The sequence below is a fragment of the Pseudorca crassidens genome, chromosome 2, assembly GCF_039906515.1.
Source record: "Pseudorca crassidens isolate mPseCra1 chromosome 2, mPseCra1.hap1, whole genome shotgun sequence".
Taxonomy (NCBI): domain Eukaryota; kingdom Metazoa; phylum Chordata; class Mammalia; order Artiodactyla; family Delphinidae; genus Pseudorca; species Pseudorca crassidens.
In genome coordinates, this window is record NC_090297.1 from 88,757,799 (window position 1) to 88,774,627 (window position 16,829).

The window sequence follows — 16,829 nt, forward strand, 5'->3', positions numbered from 1 at the left end:
TACGACTAGCTGGAAGTGATGGCTCGGTCCGGCACCTGGCTGGGCGCCCTTGTCCCACCGCGACTAAGAATGATACCCAGGCTGCTGGGGCGGAGAGGCGAAAGGTCAGCAAGTCGGAGGGAGTCTGACCAGTGCCCACAGCATGATCTTTGGGAACGGACGAGGCCTGCCCGCGACCCCCTATGTTTAAGCCCCCAGCCTGGGACCGGCTAAGTGCCTGAGCTCTTCGCCCGCGAGGAGAGCCGGCGGCGAAGTTGGCCCGAGGAGCCCCGCGCCCTCCCCCTCTCCTCCTCCAGACGCGCTAGGGGGTGGCGGGTGGAAGGGGTTTCCCTAGTCTGCCCTGGGATTGCCCAAGTGCGCACGTTCCCATCCTTGCCTTTTCATTCGGCCGTAGTTTCACCAGCTGCCTTCCTCGTGAGCTGCCAGCTTGGCGAACCCGTTGGTGAGTGTTAGTTCAGATTTCCCAGCGGGGCGGTGATTCCTTGGGCTTGTCCCCAAGACCTCATTCTGGAGTGCCCCAAGGGGCGTGACGGGAATCTGTCTCAGTCATCGTCAGTGTCGGGAAGGCCAGAACCCTCCTGTGCCCCGAGAAGTGACCTTTAAGAATGCTCAGGCATTTCAGACCTCGTCCCAATGCTTCCACAGGGGGAATTCTTAAAGTGGTTGGTTAAATGAAGTTCCAATGTCGAAATGATTTGTTTTGACTGAATATGCTCTTCCTAAGGTCACTAATGACCTCATCCAAGTTCAGAAGACAAGTTCCATTGCTTATCTTAGTAGACAGTGTTGATTATTCAGTTTTCCTTGTGCTTCTCTGACAATGCCTTGTGTCTTTTTTGCTCAACTCTACTTCCTTTAGCCTAGGCTTATCTTTTCTCCCCGAATTTCATCCACCTTTTGGCCTTCTTATTGTGTACACTCTTAGTGGTTGGTTCTATCCACTCACATTATATCAATCCATTCCTCAATAAACAAAAATAAACTCAAAATGTCTCATAGATGTAAGTGAAAAACTTGAAACTTCCAAAGGAAAACAGGAGAAAATATTTGTGACCTTACTTAGGCAAAGATTTCTTAGGTGCAACACCAAAAGCATGATGCAGAGAAGATAAAATGAAAAAATTAGATGTAAACAAAATAATAACTATGGTCTTCAGAAAACACTGAAACCACACACAGGGAGAAAATATTTGCAAAGCATATATCTGGTAGAAGACTTATATTGAGAACATACAAAGAACTCTCAAAACACAATAATAAGAAAACAAATTAATTTTTTAAATGGGGAAATATTATGAGCAGACACATCCCCAGAGAAGTTATATGAATAGCAAATAAACATTTGAAAAGATGCAAAACATCATTAGGGAAATAAAAAATAAAACCACCATGAGCTACTACTACACACCTATTAGAATGGCTAAAATCAAAAACAAAAACAAAATCCTGAATATTCAGTCTCACGATTTCAAATATCTCTATGTTTTGCTGACTCAAATTTCAACCTCCCATTCAGACCTCCTCCTCAGCATCCTGTATTTAACTTCCTTCTGGAAATCACCTAGATAACCCAGAGGCATGTCAAATCCAACACATCCAAAGCTGAATCCATCAGCTTTCAACTTGGCTTTTCCTTCTGTGTTATCTACTTTGATGGGAAGACTTTGTTATCTATTGACTCTTATCCAATCCAGACACCTGGAAATCACCTCACATTTTAATCTGACAATCTGCTGGTCTTTCTCAGTAGAAACCATACCTACCATCACAATCTTGATTCAGGTCCTCATTATGTCACTCCTGCAGCTGGTCACCATGTCTCCCTCACATTCATCCTTCTCTCAGGAGCCAGGGAGATCTAGCTAAGATACAATCTGAAAATGTCACTCCACTTCTAAATCCTTATCAGGCCAAGAGAAAGTCCAGGCTCCTTTATATATCCCACAAGATCATCCATGATATGACAACTGCCTACCTCCACAGCTTCATCTGTCTCCATTACATACCATGAGCTTTTTCTCTAGCAGTACAGTTCTGTGCCCACAACATGCTGCTCTGTGCCTTTAGTCAGGCGGCCACCTCAGCATAGAATACCCTCTCCCATTTTCTCCTGCCTAAATCACTGCTACCCATTCTTTAAGACTAAACTCAGCAAGCAGTCCCAGAGATCCCCCAACTAGGTTAGGTATCTCCTTTTTCTTACAGTAACACTCCACACATATACTTATTGGTCAATTTAAGTGTTTTGTAATTGTGTATCTTCTTTACCAAACCGTAAATTTCATGAAGTCAGGGACTGTATTTTATTTATATTCTCATCCCTAAGCCTTAGCCCAGTGTCTGGCACATGGTAGGTATTCAATAAATCTTTATTAAATAGGTCATTATCCACTACTAGCTGAGCAATTTCTTTGAGATGATGTCTTTTTCTGTCTTTACGAAATGCAGGGAGTGATATGCTTTTGATGACTACCAAAAAATCATTGATAGAATTATCAAACATAAAGATGCCTTGCTTATGACACTTTAGAAAGTCATTTATGTTGAAAGGCTTATGACACATATCATATATACTTTATATGCACAAAACATACATACCTAAGCATATAGCTGATTAAATGATATCATATTTAGTATGTAAATTTTCCAATCTACTGGTCATTTTTTAACATGTTTTTGTTTTTATTTTCTTTGAGTGATTTCAAACAGCTTCATAGGGAAAGGGCATTGACAAAAAGAATAATTAGTAATCCAAAGGAAGGTATACTTTATCTCCTTTCAGGAAATCTATATTGAAAATGAAGTTATTCTGAGTAGGTAAAGAAATATTGTATTTTTAGATACACAAATAATTTCAAGTCTTACTTTTCAAAATTCAGTTAAAGGAACTTACTTTCACTATAGAATTCTTGAACAAACCAGGCTTTCTGCCTGCCTTCATTTCTCAATAGCAGTGTGAATTTGGATGACTTTTCTGGAGGTAGATTGATGAAGGTGTTATGGCAGTCATTTTCCTCCTCAACTCAATATAAGCGGCAAAACTGGTCTCATCTTTTTTTGCAGAATTATTCTGTGTGATTTGGTTTCTCCCTTGCCACGTAAAACAGGTTTCAAGTATGATTGCATTTTCCCCAACAATTTATCGTTAAAAATTTCAAATATATAGAAAAGTTAACACAATTTTACAGTAAGTGTCCATACAGTGACCTCCTAGGTTCTACAGTTTTAACATTTTGCTGTATTTTTTCAATCATACATTTATCCACCCACTCAGCCATCAGCCCATGTTATTATTTTGTTGCATTTCCAAGGGAGTTACAGACATAAGCACGCATATGATTGCATTTTGCGTGAAAGATAAACCCCTCATCTAGGTAACAGATTAACAAAACATACATATCTAAGCATATAGCTGATTAAATGATACCATTTCTTCATCTAATTTCAGCAGGGCCTTGAGAATTTTGCTTTAAAACAGTTTAGTTTTTAATCAACACTGTAACATTATTTTGATGATAATGAAAGCAAATAGAATATTTATTTCTAACGTCATAGCAAATATGAAATTTCATACGTAGCAGAAGACAGGGGCATGGTTATAGAGAACCATTATTCTAGGGGAAAAAAGGGGGGGATAAAAGCCTTTTTAGTGTAAAGAATAACAAGGATCATGGGGGGCCTGAAGAGTTTTCTGCTTTCTATTTCTGCTTTCATGTAGGACAATAGCAAATCATCCCTGAGGGTAAACATTCAGGTCTTTCCTGAAAGGTCTTTAAGATGCTTTCGTAACCTTTGTTAGTAACTCATTTTTAGTACCTTCACTGTCAGAAATTCTTCTTATAGCTAATCTAAGACCTTCAAGCAGTAGTCATAAAATGTGAAAAAGAGATGCAGATAGTCATAAGAAGTTAATACTGATGGGTTTTCCATTCCATTGTCATAAACACATCATATAGTAGTTTTATATTAAAGTGATAACACATAGTTGAGACACTGCATTACATTATGAACAAATTGTAATTACCTTACATCTGAAAGGACTCATCCATCAATTTTCCTATTTGAGTTCATTGTGTGTCTTTTGAAAAGAAGATATCAGGGCTACTGAGTAAACTCCATCTGACCTTATTGTGAATAGAGAGTATTATTTTACTCTGAAGCTGTTCCCAGAGATTGCCTCTTTGTTAGAGGAAATTTTGATTAATATTCGTAGAGCTTAGAAACCCTGAATTGATTGTCATTATTTTCTAACAATTCACAAATAAGTTATAATTAAAGATAGCATTGCTTCAGAAGACAGAGTTATATTTACTAAGATCAAGAAAAGTTCTGAAGTTACATTATTGTGCATTTGCTTACTCAGGGGGAAAAAAGGTAATTGTTTATTCAGTGATCTTGCTCATCTACACATTTTACATGATGTGATCATGTAAAATGCACAATAATATTTTTTTAAAAAAACTCCATATCCATAGTGATTTTCTGTGAAAAATATGGAATTTTTACTGTTATTTTTAACCCTAACTTAATAGATTGAAAGAGTAACCATGTGGACTGATTGTAAGAAAATCACTTACAACCCTATATTTTTGTGTAAAGTAACTCCCCAAGATGTTTCCTTGTGTGTGTAAACTTTTTTTCTTCGTTTCTAACCCATTTTTATACTTGGCAATTCCTTCCTCCAAAGAATATTGCTAAAAAGGTAGAATCAGGGATACATAGTTTCACTCTTTCTACGCTTAAAAAACTACATCCTGCCCTTTTAAGATTTATTTAGGGAAACATATCTCAATTAGCCAAGATTTGGTGGGAGAAGGAGGGTGGTTTCCCCTTCACTCAAAAGCCAAAGTTCTTAAAAGTAGTCTATCAACCCCCCCACACACCCTCACTCTACTACTCTTGTATTTCTCTGACCTCACTTCCTGCTATTCTCCCTACCACCACCACCATCCCCTCCACAGATATCTGTGTGGCTCTGGCTCCACTTCCTTGAAGTCTTTGCCCCAAATTTACCTCCTCAGTGAGGCCTAATCTGTATAAAACTGATACTTCCAATCACTTCATCTGCTCTTTTCCCCCAGAGCACATATTCATCTTCTAACATAACTGTATAATTTACTTACTTATTACGTTTATTGTCCATGTTGTCCTAGAATATAAGCACCACAAGGGCAGGGATTTGTTGTTCCATTTGATTTACTAATGTGAAGGAAATACCTAGAACAGTGTTTGGCACATATGCTCAATAGATGTATGTAGAATGAATGAGTGCATATCTACATATGGTAATATATTATAAATACATTTTTTATTCATAAGGGAAGAACTGTGCAGAGAGAAGTTTGCATAATTATTAAGAACTCAGGTTTTCGTGTCACTCGGACCTTGGTTTAAGTTTAGGTGTTTTCTGTTCAGTAGTGTTACTGAACCAAACTTAGGTCTGCTTACCTGCGCACGATAAAGACAATCTACTGACAATGAATTGTGGTGATGGGAAGTGCAGCATTTATTGCAGGGTGCCAAGCAAGGAGAACAGGCAGCTCATGCTCAAAAGACCCAAACTCCCCAATGGCTTTCAAGGAAGGGGTTTAAAGGCACTGTGAGGGAGGGGACTGCAGGGTACATGATCAGCTCATGCATAGTTCTCAGATTTGTTGGCATCAAGGTAAAGTTTCAAGCATCATCAACCTTTGGGTTTCAATGGGTCTAGGGTCTATGTGCGTGTGGTCAGTGTTTTTACATCTGATGGGGGTCTGCTTCCTCTAAAAACAACTTAGGAATGTGTGTCAGGCCTTTATATATTTTAGGGAACTTGGAGTTCGGTGATTCTGCCATGTGGCAGATTTATAGTCTAAACTGTTACCAGTTTCCCAGCCCAATGGCTATTTGTCTCCACATCTTCACATTTCCTAATCATTAACTCTTGAGTCAGCCTTTTGAGACTCAAGGGAGGCCTGGGAAACTAAAGCAAAAGCCTTTTACTTCAAAGGACAGGGACACAGGGGCTTGTATGTGGTTTCAGTAGTTCATTCCCTTTCTAAACCTCAGTTTTCTCATCTGTGGAAATAGTGATAATAATACCATCCCTCATAGGATTATTGTGAAGATAAATGAAAGAATACGTATTAAGGACTTAGCATAGTGTCAGGCAATTAGTAAAGATTCAATCAACACTGGCAGATATGGAGTTTGAAATTAATTTTATAGTAATCTACAGTGTCCATCAGATTATGAGAATCAGCCCTTATCTCCCACCTAGATTGGTTCTCATTCTTTTCCTCATTCACAATAGTTCTCTGAAATCATTACATAGTTCATTATAGACCAGTCCTCTAGATGGACTATTTTATTGATTCACAAAGGGTCATCTTAAGCAAACATTATTATTATACTCTGAGGTGCTTTCTGAGAAAAACTTTGTTTCTATCATTTAATTGAGTTTAGCACTGTAAACTTGATTGGCACCAAATAAATGTTGCTTGGCAATATGTTAATACTTAAAATAGAAGATGGCTAGCATGCAGATGGACTTTGTTTCTTAGTATTATAGTAAACAAAATCTACTGGTGAGCAGAGAAGATGTTCACTTGGGTTTGAAACAATTTTTAAAAATTTTAGATACTCAACAACAATTAAAAAAGTAATTGTGGTACATTCATACAATACTATACAGCAATGAAAAAAATGAACTACTGTTACATAAAACAACATGGATGAATCTCAGGATCTCAACATGGATAAGTAAAAGAGTACCTTGGAAATGGGATATAGCTTACATACAGCAAAGTCCACAAAATCTTAAGTGTACAGTTTGATAAGTCTGCTCTGATCATTGTATCTGACTTTTGTTGGACATAAGCACTCATTTCTCTTGGTATATACCCAGGAATTGGAATTGCTAGGTTATAGGATGCATGTGTTTTTACTTCAGTAGATGGTGCCAAACAGTTTTCCAAAGTGTTTGTACAATTTACATTCTCACCAGCAAGAGATGAGAGTTCCTGTTCCCCCATTTCCTTGCCAATACTTGGTATGGTGAGTCCTTCAAATTTTGGTGAGTGTGTATTGTTATCTCATTGTGGTTTTAGTGTGCAATTCCTTGATAATTAAGATGTTTATCACCTCATATGTAATTTTTTTCTTGAGTCATTCTTTAATTTCTTTATTCTTTAATAGTTTTAAATAAATGTATTTATTTATTTATTTTTGGCTGCATTGGGTCTTCGTTGCTGAGCACAGGCTTTCTCTAGTTGCAGAGCAGGGGCTACTCTTCGTTGTGGTGCGCGGGCTTCTCATTGCAGTGGCTTCTCTTGTTGTGGAGCATGGACTCTAGGTGTGCAGGCTTCAGTAGATGTGGCACATGGGCTCAGTAGTTGTGGCTTGTGGGCTCTAGAGTGCAGGCTCAGTAGTTGTGGCACACGGGCTTAGTTGCTCCATGGCATGTGGGATCTTCCCAGACCAGGGATCAAACCTGTGTCCCCTGCATTGGCAGGTGTACCACCAGGCAAGTCCCTGTTTCCCTGTTTATTCTTTAATATTAAAACAATATCAATTTTTGTATTGGATGAAAGTGGTTTTTTGTTTGTTTACTATATGATTCCATTTATATAAAATTCTATAAGAGGTAAAAGGTTAGTGGCAGAAAGATCAGTGGGCCAAAGATGGGAGAAAGGATTGACTGCAAGAGGCATGAGGGAACTTTTTGAAGTGATGAAAATACTCTATATCTTGATTGTGGTGGTGGTTGTATATTTGTCAAAACTCATTGAATTGTATACTGAAAATTGATCAGTTTTATTGTATGTAAATTATACTTCAGTAAAAAGCTGATTTAAAAACTGAAGTAGGTAAATATAGTTTGCTCATGAAAAAATAGAAAATGTGATCTTGAAAGAGAAAGGAGGAACATTGTATTACAAATCAAAATAGATCCCCTTTATAGTTTATATATTTCACCTTCAGCTTTTAAATAGTCAATTTTCCAGCCTCATCTCTTGTGCTGAACATTAGTCTCTAGTGATACCAAACTTGGTAAGAAGTCCTCCATGCACACTATATTGTTTCTTTCTTTGCTGTCATTGGCTTATACTGAACACTTGCCTGGAACAGCTTCCTCTCTTGTCCTCCCCTGAGACTCCCACTTCCTCTCTCCCTCACCTGGCTAACTCCTACCTACCCTTGAAGACTCAGTGTGGAATTCACCTTGGATGAAAGTATTTTTAAAGACAGTATTAATTGAAAACATTTCTAAGCAAGTTTATTTATTTTTAAAGATAAACACTGTCATTTTTTAAATCTCCTTGCTATACTTAAACAAGCAATATTTTTTCTAGCTCATTGAGGTGTAGTTGAGATATAACATTGTGTAAATTTGTGTACAATAAATTTACTTGTTGTTTTAAAGCATAAGTATTTATTTCCCCCATCACAATGTTATTTAAGTGGTGAATCTGTACTTGTAAGTAAGTAAACCAATTATAAACTAAGATACTTTTTTTCAGTGGAAATATGTGTGCACCAATGACTGTGCGTGCCTAAATATAATTATTCCCAGAGAGAATACCTGTGGTCAGGATGCCCATTCACTCTGGCTCTGTTGCCAGTCACTATGTGAGTTTGGACTGTTTTTTTTTTTTTTTTTTTGCGGTACGTGGGCCTCTCACTGTTGTGGCCTCTCCCGCTGTGGAGCACAGGCTCCGGACGCACAGACTCAGCGGCCATGGCCCACAGGCCCAGCCACTCCGCGGCATGTGGGATCCTCCCGGACCGGGGCACGAACCCGTGTCCCCTGCATCGGCAGGTGGACTCTCAACCACTGCGCCACCAGGGAAGCCCTGGACTGGTTTTGCTCTCAGTGAAATTGATGTTTTTAGCTAGATGATTTCTAAGACACACTCCAGGATTCAGAAACTTCCTTCTGTAGAATAAGCAGGTTAGAATGGAAAGAATACTAGACCAGGAATCAACCTGGGCTCTGCACCTGTGGGCCTTTGCTTCATTTCATGGTTCTAAACCCCAGTAAGTTTCTTTGTCATCGTACTCTTTTCCTACCTTCCCTCCTTTAACAGATTCTGATATAAAACAGTGAGCAATGCAGTAATTCCTTAAGCCTGGAAATTAGCATAACCAGAATATAAATTTTTTAAAAACCATATAAGTTGTTATTAAATGTGTACACTAATAAACTATGTAGACATTGAGTTATTCAAATTTAGTAATACGGTCACTTATGATACTTAGAGTGTTTTTATTTCCTATGATAAATCTAGAAACTTTTTGAACCAAAATTAAACCCCTGGGGCTTCCCTGGTGGCACAGTGGTTGGGAGTCTGCCTGCCGATGCAGGGGACACGGGTTCGTGCACCGGTCTGGGAAGATCCCACATGCCACAGAGCGGCTGGGCCCGTGAGCCATGGCCGCTGAGCCTGTGCGTCCTGACCCTGTGCTCCGCAACGGGAGAGGCCACGGCAGTGAGAGGCCCGCGTACCGCAAAATAAACAAAAAGAAAAAAAAAACAAAATTAAACCCCTGTCTATATCAAGTTGCAGAATTTCCACAAAATTAATTTTCTTGGAATAGATTTGGTTTGCATTTTCTAGATCCTAGGCAGGCATAGGACATGATTCACCCTAACCTTATTTCCTTGCATTTTACTTTATTTTATTTGTTTTTTTGCTTGTTTTACAGTAGTTTTCTGCTGTAGCTGAGTATCATTGTTTCTTTTCAGCAATTTCATCACCTCACTATCAAAGCCCATTAAATTTTCTGAAAATAATTTGCTTATTGGGATCCAGACTCAAGTAAGATCTATTTTAATCTTACCTTTGCTTCTGGTTGTTGCTCCTCTTTGGACATTCATTAAATAATATGCACTTGATGAAATTCTAACAGTAGTATCAAAGATATTATTTACTCCTTGAATACCAGTTGTAGAAGCAGTAGAAAGCTGTGAGTAAGAAAGAGCTTGGGCTTTGAAGTGAGACTACTAGACTACTAGACTACTAGAGTGGGGGCTACTCTTCGTTGCGGTGCACGGGCTTCTCATTGTGGTGGCTTCTCTTGTTGGGGAGCACAGGCTCTAGGCGCGTGGGCTTCAGTAGTTGTGGCACGCAGGCCCAGTAGTTGTGGCTCGCAAACCCTAGAGTGTAGGCTCAGTAGTTGTGGTGCACGGGTTTAGTTGCTCCGTGGCATGTGGGATCTTCGTGGACCAGGGCTCGAACCCGTGTCCTCTGCACTGGCGGGCAGATTCTTAACCACTGTGCCACCAGGGAAGCCCGATTTTACACAGTTTCTATGTGTCCAAGTAAAACTGCACTTTAGGACCGTTCTCTCCCCTCCCCCCACCCAAAAAGTGAATGTGCCATTAATATATTTGTACTCTGAAAACATACAGATTTCTAGGCTAAAACTCAAAGTTTTTAAAAATTATAACATAGCTGAAATATGATTTGTAATGAAAGGAAGCAAACATGGTATTAATAACCATAAAAATAAATAAAGGCTTAAACATTTTTTTCTTAAATAATGATGTGATGACATATTTTCCTTCCTAATAACTTTGTTCTATGGCCAATTAAACTCCATCAGTAAGTTGGGGGTGTTTGGGGGTATTGTGGTGCGAGACTCTGGAGCCAATCCTTTTCTTAAAGAAGCTATAAGAATTCTTACATAGAAATTACACTCAGAGTCATACTGTCTTGATACATTGCTTATATCTTGTTCCTAAGGTATAAGGACCTGCATCTCTATCTTGTTGTTTCAAGACTTCGAACCGTACAACTGATTTCAGTCTTCTGAGAGACTTGATTTCTTGCCCTCTGACCCATCTCTACATTAATGAGTTCCCTTTTGCAAAGCTAGACTCCGGCAAAGTTAATTACTCACCTGTCTGAAACCATCAGGGTTACTGAGTACTTTTGAACAGGTCGTGCACTGAACAACTTTAGAAAGTGCCATTCACATAGACTACATACAACTGTACAACTGCACATGGTGGCCCAGTGACCAGTTTTCTATTTCTTAAACTATTGTTCACCTGCTATGCCCCTGCCTGGGTAGGTACCCTGAATCTTGCATTATGTGATTTCTTTGTTTGTTTTTGTTTTAAAGTAATATTATATGCCATATCATTATGTACTAGATAGAATAGCACTTTTAAAGAGTGGTCTTCATTAGATAGCATGTGCTGATTTTCCTGCCCAGTGTTTGTAGTCTTTAATTATTTGATCTCATCTGCTTTGTATATTGCTTCTGGTTAACTTGCCTCAACCTTCACAGCCACTCATTGCTCAGTGCTGTTGCATCCACCTGGAACACTCCTCTCCTTTATCCCATAGGAATCTCATCCTTTAAATTGTAGTTTAGAAGCTGCTCATCTATAGTATCTCACCTGAGCTGCAATTTTTCCTTTCTTCCTCTTCTGATTTCCTTTAATGTTTTATTACGATTGCATGTTACTTCTCTAGTTAGACTGTAGATTTGAAGGGCAAGCACAGTGTTTTACTGGTCTTTATCTGCTCTATAACACCTATATCAGTGCTTTGCTCATAACAGGTGCTCAATGAATATTTGTAGAGTGTCTTGGTGAGACTGCCACTTAACAAGAGCCATCAAGTAGATATGCTTAATGGAACTGAGAGGGGAGAGGCTAGAAGCAGGGAAGTGATTTGGTAAACTCTTGTAGTGATTTGTATGTGAGGTGATAATCACTCTTGAGTCTACTCAATGGCAAAATAAGTTGAGATGCACTGATTATATAAATCAATGTGGATGACCATGAACATAATTAAATGGGGGAGGGGAGGACAGGGATTGATTAAAATCTGTTGTTGATGCAAATTGGAACCTGTTTCTTATGTTTAGAAGTTTATGTCAGATGTCAGGAGAATAAAAATAAATTCAGATCTAAGTTAACAGTACTCTGCATTCACTTTAGTAATGGTTAAAACCACCGAGAAATGTATCCTCAAAAAACTTTTGTTTAATCTTTCTAAGGCTGTCTTAACATTTGATTATTTTAAATATGAAATCCAGTTTTTTGTGAAATTCAACAAAACCAGAATGTGCTGTGGGATTTTTTTTCCCACTTGTAACCAGCTGGACACAGAAATAAATAGGCATAGTGAGAGTTGAGATTATTACTCATTTTGGCAAATTATTTGGAATACTTTTATGCCTTTCTCCCCAAAAGCCCCCAAGAGCTAGACTTACTCATATCTGGAGGATCACATTTTTGACAGATTCTTGCACATTCATGAGTGTCCATCACATGCAGAGATTTAGCTTAATTCCTTTCACAACTAATTTGAAGCCCTATAATACCTAATTGACCTTAATTGTGCCTGGTTCAATATAGCAAATATTTATTGAGTGTCTGTTGTGTGTAAGGCTATGTGTCCTGTATTCTTAGGGAAAAAGAAAAGCATAAGTTACTATCTATGCTCTCTAGAAATTATATTCAGGTGGGAAAAACAGCATAAATAGCTATGTTCCATAGTGATAACATGATAATAGGCAGTGATACACATGCTATAATAAAGGCACAGGCAGTGTACAGTGGGAGAACAGAGGGAAGAAGGGATTAATTAAACTGGATACTGCTCTAATAGCTTGGTCTAATTCTGTTCTTTTTATAATATCTAGGTAACACAAGGAAGCTCTTTCTGGATCCTTGACTGGTCTCCAGGTAAGCAGAGTTTATTTATGTCACAGTTTCGGGGAGACTGTATTGGTGGGTGTTGTCCAGGGAGCCCAGCTAGTTGCAGATGAACTTCAGCCTTGCAAACATATTAACTGGATTTTCCAGGTTACCCAGAATACCAGTTTCTTAGCAGTGGGCTAAAACTAACTACATTTATCTGTTTCGGACATACAAAAATATGGGTGTCATTTTGTCAACTTTGTTAGTGTTTGGGGAGAGGTAGGGGATGTATATTCCTAATTTGGACATTCCTTCTTTTGGATACCATCTTGAAGGTTACTTGATGACCATACAATCCATACAGGAAAGTGAGTATTATTACCTAGATTCCGGGAAGACGTAAGGAAGTAGCAATCTTCCACACAGTATACAGGCATAATGGGATTCTTGTGAGTCCCATTTTTATAAGTTCCCAGTCTGAAGCCTGTTTCCAGGACATAAATTTGAATCAGTTGCCCTGAGGGGTTGGTATGCAGAAATGAGTGACTCACCTTGTGAGGATTCCAAACAGCTAAGTACCACCATCATTTCAGAGTGTTTTGTTGTTGTTGTTTGCATGAAAACTGCCAAAGTCCTATTGAAAAATTTCAGTTATAGGATGAGTTCAGTCAGTTTTTGTGGGCTATTTTTATGAATCTTTTCATAGAAAAATGAGTACTAGTGATTACTAGTTTAAAGTGTTGTAAATACACCTCAACAATATGGCCATGCATTCTGCATACTCAGCAGAAACAGAATATCCACTTATGTATCTATTTCAATAGTTAATTCCTGGGCTTCCCTGGTGGCACAGTGGTTAAAAATCCACCTGCCAATACAGGGGACACGGGTTCGAGCCCTGGTCCGGGAAGATCCCACATGCTGCGGAGCAACTAAGACCATGCACCACAACTACTGAGCCTGTGCTCTAGAGACTGTGAGCCACAACTACTGAAGCCCGTGCGCCTAGAGCCCGTGCTCTGCAGCAAGAGAAGCCACCACAATGAGAAGCCCACGCACCGCAACGAAGAGTAGCCCCAGCTCACTGCAGCTAGAGAAAGCCTGTGCGCAGCAACAAAACCCAACACAGCCAAAAATTAATTAATTAAAAAATAGTTAATTCCTGGCTTCCTCAAGAAAATGAAACATGGCACAACATACTTCTTATTCTTTGAGGCTGATATTATGCATAGCATTCCTCTGTAGAGAATGTATGTAAATTGTTGCCTATTTTGTATCATTTTGAAAGATTAGCAGGCTCAATAGGAGCCATTGTTAGTGAATTTCCTGTCCTTGTAAGTAGTTTGAGTTGTAACTTAAGTTTTCTCTTTGTAGTGCCATCCCTACCATTGTTTTTTTTTTCCTACTCAATACAGTATTCCTCATATTGTTTGTTGAACATGTATCCCTCTACCCCTTCTCTTAATCTCTTCTCCCACATTCACAGAGCCCTTGCTTCATCCATTATGCTCTTTCCTAATTTCACTGCTTGCTTTTTCCCTTCAGCATATTAGAGTGTACCCATCTTAAAAATAATCAGAACAACCTTCCTCTAATTGTTGCCCCATCTAGCTATTATCCAATACTTCTTCCCTTCACACACCATGTTTTGAAAAAATAGCCAGAGGTCATCTCAAATTCCTCATTCCTGCTATTTTCTTAATCCATTTTATCTGATTTTTCATCCCTTCTACAATGAAACCATGGTCTTTAATGACCTGTGTTACCTTCTGCTGCTGGATCTCTGTAGCTCTGTTGATCCTTCCTTGGTTTGTGACACCATTTCTCTTCAATTTCTATATTCTGATTCCATCTACTCCTCAAATGTTGGTGTTCTTGGGATTCTTATCTTGATCTTATTCTTTCCTTGCTCTACAGACTCCAATTTGATGATCTTATTCATTCCTGTAGTTCCAAAATCATTGTTAAAGTTATAACCTTTAACAGTGGTTGTATTTTCACTTGCAGTAACCTTCCTGAGCTGCCATCTCATATATTCAGCCATATATCTGCTATACTTACTTGTTTCACAGTATCTCAGTATGTACAGAACTGAACCCTACTCTTCCCACCATGGATGCTTTTCTTCCTGGATTCCCTTTAATGAAGAGAAGCACCATCCAGACCAAACCCTGATGCCTCCCTAAGTGCTTCCCCCCTCAAAATCAAATGAGGCTAAGCCAAGTTTACCTGCTTACTGTCTCTTGATTCTAATTCCATCTTTCTATCCTAATTCCAAAGCCTACTGTTTTTGGCCAGAATTACCTCATCACTTCTTAAGACTGATTCCAATCTCATCTGATATTTATTCTATTTATAACACTGCTTCAATTTTTTTTTTCTGAAACACATCTTTTATTATTTTATTCCCCTTCTTGAAATCCTTCAGTGCTTCCCCATTACATTTAAGATAAACTCCAAACTTCTTAGCGTAGTACATATAAGGCATTTTATGTTCTGGGCCCAGTGTTTCTCTCTAGCTGCAACTCTTACCTCTGCTATGTGCAGTTCAACTTTGTGTCCGGTCCCAGAGGTCACTTCACTCTCCACCTTCCACGCTGTCCTCTTTCCCCTTTTTACCCTTCCTTCTGGCCATTCCCTGCCCAGCTCTCAAACTTCAATCCTAACAGCACTTCTTCCAGGCCTCTGCTTTTCTTTCTCACCTACTCATTTGGCATTGCCATGTTCCCTATTCATGTTTCTTTTATCACACTGATTAATTCTACTGTAATGGTTTGTCTGAGTCTTTCCTAGACCTACACTCCCTAGCAGCAGGAATTATGTATTATCTTTGTATCCTGCTAACTAGAATGTACCTATGGAATATACTTAATAAAAGCTTGTTGGATAAAAATGTCTGATGTCTGATTTACTTCAGAAATAATCACTGCTATCTACAATTACAGTTCTTTTTTTAAAAATTACATAATGCATAACAAGTTTACTCTTTAAAAATGGTCACAGTTCCTCTCTGAACCAAAGAACTTAGAGATAAGGGAAAGTAGCTCAGGAATACAAGTGGCAATAAATATGGTAGAGCCTTTGCAATGCAATTCTGACTCTACCCATAGTTAGGCCAAATTTCATAGGTTAAGGGCACAATCTTCCACAAGACTGCCCTCATTTCATTCACCAGGTGCAAGCTTGTGAACTCCCACAGCTACCCTCACTTCTGACCAGCTGATTACAAATTTGGGAGGTTCACATGACCCGCTCAGGTTTGATTATTCACTAGAACAATTCACAGAATTCAGGAAGGCACTAAATGTAAATTATAGTTTTATTATAGCAAAGAAGATTCAAACCAGAACCAGCCAAAAGAAGAGACTCATAAGGTGATGTCTGGGAGGGCCCAAAGTGTGAAGTTTCCGTGTCCTTTCCCCATGGAGTTAGCTACCCACCTTACACTGATGTGTGACAATGCTTAGTGTATCACTAACCAGGGAAGTGCATCTGAGCTTCAGTGTCCAGAATTTTTACTGGGGTTTCATTACGTGAGCATGATTGACTAAATCATTGGCTATAAGGTTGAACTCAGTCTCCATCCCCCCCACCCCTTCCCAGAGGTTGTGCTGATATTATATGGCTCAAGGTCCCAGTTTTCTAATCACATGATTGCTCTTTCTAGCATGTCTCTCTCCCATCCTGAGTCATCTCATTAGTATAAACTCTAGAAGCCACCGTGAATAAGAAAGCCACTCCAATCAAAAATTCCAAGGATTTAGAGGCTACCTCACAGAAACTGGGGACAAAGGCCAGCCACATTCTCTAGCCAATAGTCTTAGACCATCTAAAATTAAAACAAGTCTGGCCACCAGAAATGAAGCTTGTGCAAAACCTGAATTATATTGATAATCTAGAATTTGTATTCATCTCTCCTTTTAATCATACCAGGAAAGGACCATGGTCTGAAGGAAATGAAAACAGAATACTGAACAGATATTTGCACTCCTGTGTTTATTGTAACATTATTCATAATAGCCAAGATATGGAAACAACCTAAGTGTCCATCAACAGATGAATGGATAAAGAAGATGCAGTGTATGTGTGTGCGTGTATATGAATATATTCCACACAATGGAATATTATTGAGGCATGAGAAAGAAGGAAATCCTGCCATTTGTGACAACATTGATGGACCTTGAGGGCA

At 38.9% G+C, this 16,829-nt stretch overlaps 1 protein-coding gene and 1 long non-coding RNA gene across 3 annotated transcripts in view; one reads left to right on the forward strand and one right to left on the reverse strand.

Annotated features, from left to right (window-relative positions):
- Positions 1–651, reverse strand: part of DPH5 (diphthamide biosynthesis 5) — a 37,552-nt gene extending 36,901 nt beyond the window's left edge. Inside the window, exon 1 of the mRNA XM_067727056.1 lies at positions 377–651. The gene's annotated coding sequence lies outside the window, so the exon portion shown is untranslated. The remainder of the gene's footprint in view (positions 1–376) is intronic.
- LOC137219045 (uncharacterized) lies at positions 3–15,533 on the forward strand. 2 transcript variants are annotated; one of them, XR_010940958.1, is made up of 4 exons: positions 3–104; positions 395–442; positions 12,643–12,685; positions 13,465–15,533. It is a non-coding gene; the product is annotated as an uncharacterized lncRNA (long non-coding RNA). The 2 variants fall into 2 exon arrangements; XR_010940959.1 differs by having other exon boundaries at positions 13,521–15,533.
- Positions 15,534–16,829: the final 1,296 nt, after the last annotated feature.